This window comes from Fukomys damarensis, unplaced genomic scaffold (genome assembly GCF_012274545.1).
Source record: "Fukomys damarensis isolate Sample0158 unplaced genomic scaffold, DMR_v1.0_HiC HiC_scaffold_2, whole genome shotgun sequence".
Taxonomy (NCBI): Eukaryota; Metazoa; Chordata; class Mammalia; order Rodentia; family Bathyergidae; genus Fukomys; species Fukomys damarensis.
Window position 1 is genome coordinate 2,986,411 of NW_022900914.1, and position 8,033 is coordinate 2,994,443.

The following is an 8,033-nucleotide window of genomic DNA, read 5'->3' on the forward strand; positions in this document are numbered from 1 at the left end:
TTTTAAACTTTTTTTTTTTTTTTTTTTTTTTTTTTGCCAGCAGACATGGTATTATGAGAGTGGGCTAGGTAGAGGTCACAGCAGGAAAGCACTTTCTTACAGTTTCTGGAGAGCCTGTACTTCTTTTCCCCTCTGATGCTCAGGCTGTCAACTTTCTCTACCCTAGCAGTTCATAAGTAGAGGCAATTTTGCTGCCAGAGTATACTAGTAATACCTGGAGCTATCTTTCATTATTACAACTGGTAAGAAGTAGTAGCACAGGATGATTAGTGATCAAGGATGCTGCTAAACATCCTACTGTACACAGAACATCTCCCAACAACAAATGAGGATCTAGCCCTAAATGCCAATAATGCCAAGGATACTGCTCTAGTCCTGGGTTCCTCCAAAGCACAGCCATCTATCTGCGTGCTTTCTTTATTCAGCTCTCAACTCAGGCAGCAGAGCAGGATAGCCCAAAGCCCCAGACCAGGTGGTCTCTCTCCATTCTCTACCCTCAGCTCTCATCCACGTGCTAAAAGCCTTGTTAGCCAGGAGCCCGACCTTTGTCCCATTCAGCAGCCTGGAACTAACCTTCCCAACCCTCACATAATAATGTTCTAGGTGGCTCGCATGGGGGGGCTCCTCTCTAAATTGCTATTTCAGCAGTACTCAGTGTGGCACTCCAGCCCCCTTTGTACTCAACTACCAGCTTCAACTCACCTGCATCCCAAGGCTTTCCTAACAGACACCAGGGCTTGGACCAGCAGCAGCATCCTGCATCCTCTGCACACATTCATAAGTCTGTGGCCAGTGACTGGGCATCAGTTTTATCTGAAGCATCCGAGCACCTATCTCTGCCTATACTGGGCTGCAATTACACCTTCAAAGAAGTTGAGCTTTCATTTCAATTTTATCCTTCACTGGGTACTTTCCCTCAGCCCTAGTGTACATTTTACAGTTCTCCTTATACAGTAACTTTATAGCTTTTCTGCTATTATAGCTTAATTACTTTTATTAAACTAATCATTTAAATTATGTGGCTTTCATCTTCTGATTTGATACAGAATGATGTACCCCTCAGGCATCTATGCAAAACTTTTTCTACAAATTGTTTCAACCTTAGACCCAGTTAAATTCTACTTGTTTCATATCAAGTGAAGCACATCAAGTGAAGCCAAAGCACCTGTCTTTATCTTAAGTCAGCAGCGGTAAAAGGAACCAGCTTATCTACACCTGGTAAAACCTGTTACTCATGTCACCCTGTCAAGACATTTACAGCAAGCACCACCTTGCTTCTCCCCATTGGGAACATCTTAAGGTAAATGCAATGGTGGTTAGGATGCAGTGAAATAGGAAACTACATCTTGATGATGACAGTGATAACAGCCTTTGGGAAGCAATCTGGCAGCATGAGTTAATATCCATAAAAGGCATGTACTTTGATTTGATTATTTTGAGGAACTAATTAAAAAGGTCCAATATATTTTTGCAAGACTAACACAAGGAATGCTATTTATAACACTTGAAAAACTAAAGAACCTAAATCATCAATAGAGAAATGGTTGAACAAATTATGACAAAACATTATATTCATGCTAAAAAACTACATAATGACTCCATATGGGGGAATAATTAAATTGTAGTTCAATATTATGATAAAATGTTATGTTCTACAAAGACTGGTGCTCTAAGTTGGTTATAGTTCACCCATTTGCTTTCTAACATTTCTCAGATACCACTTCTCTAGTCTCATTTTCTGTTGCATTGTTTATTCCTTTATTACTTTTACTGTCATTTTAATGAATTTAGGGAGGAAAAAAATATTCCAACCTCCATGCTTAATCCTAAGTCCTAAGATAATTTTTCTTAAATAAGAACATTAAGAGAAATGAAAAATTTTCACTTAAAAAGTAGCAACCACTTGTGACTCAAACTAATAAAAGTTATCACCACTTGATTTTTAGTTCACTAATAAATCTCATTAAAGCCTCTGGTTTCCAAAACTATCACACAGTATATTTATAAAGGTCTTCAGACATTTATATGTTAGAAGCAGTTTTGGATGTAGTTGTATATACAATACTGATTTAGAATGCTTACTTTGAAGATACTGGGCATGCTCAACACTTCCAACAGAGGAGAATTCAGTTATCAGATACATTCAACTCACAAATACTACATTTCAAGTAAATGTCATCTTGGGAGTTTTGATTAGCCACAAAAATGAATGCAAATTTAAGTAGATATGGAACTCAAGCATAGTCTATTAAAAACTGAAGAAAAAGTATACACAATTCTAAAACACCTCAAATAAAATACAACTGAGAAACACGCGGTTAACATATTACTAAATCATCTTTTATTTTCCTCTATTCATGTTTCTGACACCTATGCATCCATATAAAGGAAGCAAAGGAAAACATGCAGTATGAGAATATAATCTGTTCCTTACCTAAGAATCCAAGGTAATTCAGCTTTGCAAGCGAGTGTTCAGTGTCATAGCAACAAGAACAGTGTGGAGCAATTATATATTTGAAGAGTGATGGCTCCACCTTTGGCCTGAGGCTATAAGCGACATTGAATGAAATCAGTTTTATAAGTATCAAGATCTAGCCCAGATAAACAGCAAGTGTACATTAATTTGTGCAATTTAGGCAAGACTGTTTTCTTAAATACAGATGTTCATTCACATTATTGGTTTTCTAATTTTATGTAATTTTTTCCAGTTAAACCATCAAATCTCAACAGTATTTAAGGGAGTAAGCCAGCATTTGTACATACTACATCTTAGAGATTCAAATCTATATTTATTATGTTTATAAATTTGTATTATAAAGAGTTTATAATACAGTGAGCCAACAACAATAAGGTTGAACTAATGAATAAAAATATATGAAGAGGAATTATAACTGTACCTCATTTAGTTTCAGCATCCAAACAATGCAAACAATGTCTATTTTATTTCATCTACTCAGTAAGAATTCTGCTGACCCCACGTAGGAATGGTTGAAGATAAAGTGTTATTCGTTTTTTTTTTTTTTTTTTTTGGTACCGGGGATTGAACTTGGGTCCTTGTGCTTGTGAGGCAGGCAACGAACCACCGAGCTCAATCCCCGGCGAAGATAAGTGTTTTAAAAGCTTGCTTTGCAATGCCAAGACTTCAATTAAATTACATTAAACTTGAATAAGTGGTAAGATAGTTTTCTTTCAGAAATAAAGGATGAACAATACCTAATAATAATCTGTATTATTTAGCACGTGTATAAAAGAGGTAACTTTGTGGACTGCGTTATTAGTCACATCAAGACATAGCAGAGCAATTCTTTTTGTGGTTGAGCCTTGAAAGGCAATTAATCAGTGCTATTCCTACCACAGGTATCAGAGCTTTTTATAAAATATCTGGCAATCAGACAAGTACAGATTAAAATTTTAATGGATTGTTGCAGATACAATTGAATATATACAAAAAAGCCAACAGAAACTCTATTTCAAGGTTTTTTTTGAACATCCTAGTTATTTACATATATTACATGTTTAGCATATAAGTAGCAGGTATTCTGGAAGTTGTTTTGAATTAGAGGATTCTTCTTAGTTTAAAACATATTGAAATTAAGTTTGAATCTGTTTTAAGAACAGTTTATCTTGCTTTCAAATAATCTTCCATTGAAAACAATTAGAAACACCAGAGGGCTGGGGATTTAGCTCAGTGGTTCTGCTGCCAGCTTCACAAGCACCAGGACCAGAGTTTGATCCCCAGTACGAAAAAAGAAAAAAAAAAAAAAGCCAGAGAAACTATTTTTAATATGCTCAGCTGTAAAGGCAGCAATCAAGGGGAATGAGACAAGAACATCATATGTTCTAGACCACAACGGGCAACACACTGAGACCCTTTTTCAAAAATAAAACTTTAAAAAGGTTTGGGATTTAACTCAGTGTGAAGACCCTGGGTCCAGCCCCCAGAATCAGGGGAAAACAAAATGAGTAGCCACTAAAAGAACTGTATAAGAATCTGTAACATATTTATAAACGAGGAAACAGAAAACATAATATAAAAGCAAACAATAGAGAATAAAAATATGGTATATCATAAAATAAGGAATATAAATAAAAAAATGAAGGCAGGAAAGTTTGGTCTTGAGATGTATATATCAGAAAATAAGATGAAAATCAAGGAACTAAACATGTGGGTTAAAATATATGAAAGATAGTTAAATGCCATTAAAGAAAGCAGAAAAAAGAATAAAAAAGAAATCAGATAGGAGGTTTATATTAGAGAGAATGAACAACTCCAAAGTCTGTTTTATAGAAAGTTCCACAAATAAGTAGATCCCTGAAAAGGCTCATCAAGAAAAAAGAGAGGATCTGAATTAACAAAGTAAAAAAAAAAAAAAAAAAAAGATATCTCTCCAGATTCTGCAGGTGCCAAGAGTCAACAAAAAAACAGTATGAGCAACCTTATGCAACACAGTTGACGTGGGAAAGTTCTAAGAAAAAGATACAAAAATGGTAAGATTCTCAGAAGACCTGTATCTATTAAAACATAGAATTTATCCAGATGAAAGGCCAAACATTTAAGAAACAGTACCAATTATACAGAGTTGTCCAGTGAAGGGAAAAAGAGGGACCATTTCCCAACACATTTTATGAAAGCAGTGAACCTTTTCATTAATGCCTGACAAGCACAAGAAAGGAAGATGAACAGATTAAAAAACTCTATATAGAATATCAGCAGATCAAATCTAGTGACATATAAAAATGTAATACATGACAGCTAAATTGTGTATATGTCAGAAATAAAAGGTTATTTAAATATTCAAAACTGAATCAATTTAACTGACTGCACTAACAGAATAAAATTAAAAATTCATTTAATCAATTGAATTAATATAGAAAATGTATAATATGACATTAATGAAAAACTCAAAAGGAGAAACACTTTTCTTATCACCTCTATACATACATCTACAGCAAAAAGTTGAAGGGTAAAATGAGGAAAGCCTGAGTGTGGGGTCAAGATGTAGGCATCTGCTATCAGTCCCTCTATCTATACTGAACATGAGGTACTAAGCCAGTATAGTAAGATACAAAAAGGAAATAAATTTTTATGGATGGGCTAAGAAGAAAGTGTCACTATTCACAAACAACATGAATACACAGATAGAAAAATCAAGAATCCACACATATACTATTTTAATTAATAAGTGAATGCAAAATGGTCACTAGCTAAATGGTTAATATATTTAAAAAAATCAAATATATTTCTATATACTAGCAATAAGCAATAGGAAAATGAGAATTTAAAAAAAGATACTAATTATAACAGCACCAAAAATAAAAAATAAAAAACTCAGACATAGATCTAACAAACAATGTGTCAGACTTCTACATAGAAAGCCATGTAGTTTGCTAGATAGTGGAAAAAATCAAATAATGATAGGACAAACCATATTCATGAACTGAAATAACAATATAAACTACAAATGTATTCTAAGTTCTGTTAAATTTCAATCAAATTTGACGTTTTCCCCCTTTCTTTATTCATGGAAATTTCAAAGCTAATTTTAAAATTTATATGGACATGCACAGTCAAAATGTAGCCAACACAATGTTGAAGAAACACCACAAAGCTGAAGGACTTAATTCTCTATACAGACTTAGGAAAATTATACAAATTAATAAGCACAAAGACAAGTAGACAAATAACAAGAGAACAGGGAATCCAGAAACAAACCCAAGCATATACACAACTACCCACACCCACACCCACACATGAATACATATCTCTATGGAAAATCAGCAGATCGAATTCAATGACATATAAAAATGTAATACATGACAACTAAATCATGTATATGAAAATACATATTCATGTGGTGTGGGGGGGCGGTTCTCCCACTTTGTGACTTACCTTCTCTAATTTTTCTATATAATCTAAGATATAACTTTGTCTTTATATATTATATATGCCTATCCAGATATAGATTTTATCCAATAGGCACATTTCTAGAATATACAAAGTACTTCTACAAGTCAGTAAGGAAGAACCCAATAGAAAAATAGTCAAAATATCTGAACAGGCACTTCAAAGGAGAATAACCCATGACGAAAAAACATAAGGGCTTTCTAGAAGAGCCAAAAGATACTGACATATAAAATATAAAGAAACTATTATTCAGAGAAGAGACTAATTTGCTGGATATACTTGTATATATAGGCCACAGCCAGAGTTTAGGAAAATGTTAAAGGCACAGGATATCTGACAGTTTTTAAAGGGATATTATGGTAATTCTGGTAGTTCTTTTAACAAGACTGTAAAAACAGAAAAATAAAAGACTACACTAGGGTTTGAAAGCTATTAGAAAAATCTAACCAAGAAACGAGGACAAGAGTAGTTGTGAAAAAATAACAATTAAAACATTTAATTAGTAAAATAATTAAAATAAAAATTTTATTTTGAGCCCTTTGCTAGTTGGGCTCAACAGTAGAATAGAAATGACAGGGTAGGATGAGTGAACTTGAAGACATATCAACAGTTTTACTCAATGTGTACACTGGAAAACAGACTAGAAAATAGCATGCGAGGGACTTGGAAGATAACAAATGATCTAACACACATACAATCAGACTTTCCAAGAAAGAAGAAAAGGTAATGGTCTTAAAGGGATATTTAAAGAAATAATGGCTGCAAATTTTTCAAATTTGGTAAAAGACATAAATGCACAGATTCAAGAAGCTGGGAAAACTCCAAGTAGCATAAATCCAAAAGAAATATAAGACATATCATAGTTGAAATTTGTAAAGCTAAAAATGACCAAAATAAATCTTAAAAGCAACCAGAGAAAAATAATGATTATCTCTAACAAAACAATAATTTGAGTGTCATCAGATTTTTCACTGGAAACCAGGGCCAGAAAGAAGAGCAACAGTCTTCAGTATTGAAGAAAAAGAACTATCAACGTGAATTCCATATCAGACAAAACTATCTTTAAGGAACGAAGGTGGAGAAAAACGACATTCTCACACAAAGGAGAGCTAAAATAATTTGTCACTAACAGACACATCTTTAGAATCTCCCCTAAAGGACATTCTCCAAACAGAAAGAGAATGAGAAGATTGAACTGCAATAAAAGAATAAGAACGGAATGAGTAAAAGTAGTGGTAAATATAATGGACTAGTCATCTTAGGCATTTCTTATATCATAGTTGATGACTAAAGCAAAAGTTATAACAACAGTTGATGTGGTACTTTATGTATACTAGCATTATAGCTCTTCAAAATATATAGTAGTCACCCCTTGTCCATGGTTTTAGTTTCCATAGTTTCAGTTATCCATGCTCAACCAAGGTCTGAAAATATTAAATGGAAATTTCAGACATACACATGAATCCCATAGCGATATCGTATCTATAATATCTTTTAAGTTTGCACCACTCTGAGAAGCATGTTGAAATTTTTTCTGTCTCATTTGATTCTGCCCAGGGCATCACCCTTTTGTCTAGTGGATCCATGATATATATGCTACCTGCCTGTTAGTCACTTAGCAGTTATTGCTGATATCAGACTGATAGTGCTTGGGTACAAGGAACCCTCATTTACTTAATCACTCCTAAGTATGTATGTATAGGGAAAAATATAGTATATATAAAGTTATTATCTGCTTTTGGACATTTATAGGAGGGGATATTGTGGAAAATGCCCCTACAGATAAGAACTGATGTATATAAAGGAAGTATGATAATTATATTTTAAAATAAAAACAGCAAAAGAAGCTAAACGGAAGTAGTTTCTATACTTCACATGAAGTGGCAAAAGTCAGCGCAAGGAGACTATGGTAAATCTTTATGTATTGTTATACCTAATGCAACTACATAAAAAGAATGTCAAGCCGTATAATGAAAAACACTTTAAGTCAAAGAGAAATATGAAAATATTCATATAATCTACAGGTAGACTGTCCGGCTGCTGGGCCAGAGTCACAAGCAGGTGTCCAGTAACTGAGGGACTTGAGAGGGAGGAAATGAACCTGTGGACCTCTGAGTCGCGCGTCAGA

The 8,033-nt window shown here is 33.9% G+C and overlaps 1 protein-coding gene across 6 annotated transcripts in view; it reads right to left on the reverse strand.

The window, feature by feature from the left end:
• The window catches only part of Ldah (lipid droplet associated hydrolase), a 105,924-nt gene that overhangs the window by 96,868 nt on the left and 1,023 nt on the right, over positions 1-8,033 (reverse strand). For 2 of the 6 annotated variants that reach the window (XM_010618015.3, XM_010618014.3), the window contains exon 1: positions 2,435-2,566. The exons of the other annotated variants lie outside the window; for them this stretch is intronic. The gene's annotated coding sequence lies outside the window, so the exon portion shown is untranslated. Of the gene's footprint in view, positions 1-2,434; positions 2,567-8,033 lie in introns of those variants that run through there. 6 annotated transcript variants of the gene reach the window in all.